The 2,289-nt window shown below is 33.6% G+C and overlaps 1 protein-coding gene and 1 pseudogene across 1 annotated transcript in view; one reads left to right on the forward strand and one right to left on the reverse strand.

Moving 5' to 3' along the window:
- TLK1 (tousled like kinase 1) overlaps positions 1-2,289 on the forward strand; it is a 132,462-nt gene that overhangs the window by 39,836 nt on the left and 90,337 nt on the right. The window lies entirely within an intron of this gene.
- LOC111739399 lies at positions 1,679-1,799 on the reverse strand (annotated as a pseudogene).

The raw sequence follows: 2,289 nt of genomic DNA on the forward strand, positions 1-2,289 counted from the left end.
AGAGTGCACTGCATGCAGTTAAGTATTTGTGGAACTTTTGAATACATGTATATGTATGTAACTGTGTACTCATTTGGGTGGAAAATATATTTCTTACTGTGGATTGCAGTCAAAACTGTTGGAAATCCACTGTAGCTTGTTTTGATAAATGAATGTGGACATTAAAAATATCTTTGTCTTATTTTCACCTGTTCATAGAATTTATTAAGTTTATATTGATATCTCAACTAAACATATACGTTTTGTGTTTTATATAAAGGTATATATATGTGTATATATATGTGTGCATGTCTGTATTTTTTTTCTTAATAGGTGCAATGGATGAGCTTCATAGTTTGGATCCAAGAAGGCAAGAATTATTGGAAGCTAGATTTACAGGAGTTGCAAGTGGGAGCACTGGGAGCACTGGCAGTTGCAGTGTTGGAGCTAAAGTGAGTATAATTATGAAATTTGACATTCTTTCCTTGTATTAAATAATCTAAAATATGTTTTGTAAGGGGTCCCTACATATGTGCTTAATAGCAAAATACTACTATAATTTTTATAATGTATAGGAAAAAACTCAGTGTTTATAAACCTCATGTCTAATATAGCCTAACATATTTCAGGGGTGTTGTGATATAAAACAGCAGTTAGGTTTCAGGAGTAAAAAGGAATGTAGTAGATTGTACTGCCTTTCTCTCATTACATAATTTTTACCTTTCCCGACCTCTTTCTTTCTTGCCCCTATCACTCATGTTCCTATCTGTACATTAATCCACTGCTTCTAACTGCTGCATAAAACTTAGTAGTGTATCTGTTACGCTTTTCAGATAGACATCAGGTTGTTTTCAACTCCCTACTACCTCACACTGCAGTGACTTTCTTGTACTTGTTCTCTTATGGACCTTTGTGAGCAAGTATTTAGGATGTTTTCCCAAGAGCAGAATTGCTAGGTCATAGGGTATATATAGACTTCAGTTGAATAAATAGTGCTGGATTGCTATTCAAAACAGTTATACAAAACTAATCTGTACTTTCAGCAGAGTACATGAGCATTTCTGTATCCTCAAATCCCAGAAACACTTGGCATCATCCAGATTCGTCATTCTTGATAGTTTTTTAGGTATGAAATATCTCATTGTTTTACTTGTATCACCAATTATTTTTACGCATTTCTTCATATGCATGTTAGCTTTTTAGAAGTCTCTGATAAATTAATTCAGTTTTTTGCCTATACTTCTATCAGGTCACTTTATTTTTCAAACTGATTCTCCCATATTCCTTGTATAATCTGTGTATTAACTCCATGTTGGTTGTATACAGTGCAAATAACATCTCCCATTTTGTCATGTCTATTAACTTTGTTCATGGTATCCAGTATTGTAGGGGATCATTATAAAGAATTCTTTAATTTTGTTGTAATCATACCTTTTTTTTTATAGTCTGCCTCAGGTTTTACTAACTCTTGGAATACTAAGGAAAATAATAATTATCACCATTAACCGTCTGGGTTAAATAGACCTTTTTGCGAATTTTAACTTATTTTACTACTAACAGCAGTAGGAATAAAGGTGTAACAAAAAACAGCTTTATTAGAAATTTTTATTTATTTATTTTTTTAGGCGAGACAACCCTTAGTTGACCTCACAGATTGCAAGGACCTTGTCAGCTTACAGTCCCCCCCTTTTTTTTTTAACGCCTACAGCACCTGGTCTTCCCAGGTAGTCTCCCATCCAAGTATACTAACCAGGCCCGACCCTGCTTAGCTTCCAAGATCAGACAGGATCGGGCTTGTTCAGGTTAGCATGGCCGTAGACTAGAAATTTTAATAAGAATTTAAACATACAAAAAAATACTCTTCATATCAAGTAAATCTTGATGCACAAACATCATAAAAGATGAAGAATGTCTTCATGAACCCTTTGAGCTTAACGAGATGGTCCAGGTTCTTAATACAGAACGTTATATGGTGAAATCCTTCAGTTGAATGAATGAATGATGAAAATACTACGTTTCCTTTTTTTCCTTTTAAAGTCATTGTCTAATTCATTGATTCTTGAATTTGAGAAAGTTTATCTAAGGTAATGTTATAGGACGACTCTGAGATTTGATATATGTAGTCAGTGTCACCACCACTAGTCTAGAGGTGCTGTATCTCCTTGTGTTTACTTCCTGATTCGTCTAATATATATAAAATGCCTTCCTCTATCATTTTCCTCTCTTGACCATTTTGAGTAAAAAATAGATATTTCTTAATTCTCAGCTAGAATCAGTGAAAGCTTAAAATCATACTATAAAGCTGGTATC

Source organism: Pteropus vampyrus, unplaced genomic scaffold (genome assembly GCF_000151845.1).
Source record: "Pteropus vampyrus isolate Shadow unplaced genomic scaffold, Pvam_2.0 Scaffold2, whole genome shotgun sequence".
In the NCBI taxonomy this organism is placed as follows: domain Eukaryota; kingdom Metazoa; phylum Chordata; class Mammalia; order Chiroptera; family Pteropodidae; genus Pteropus; species Pteropus vampyrus.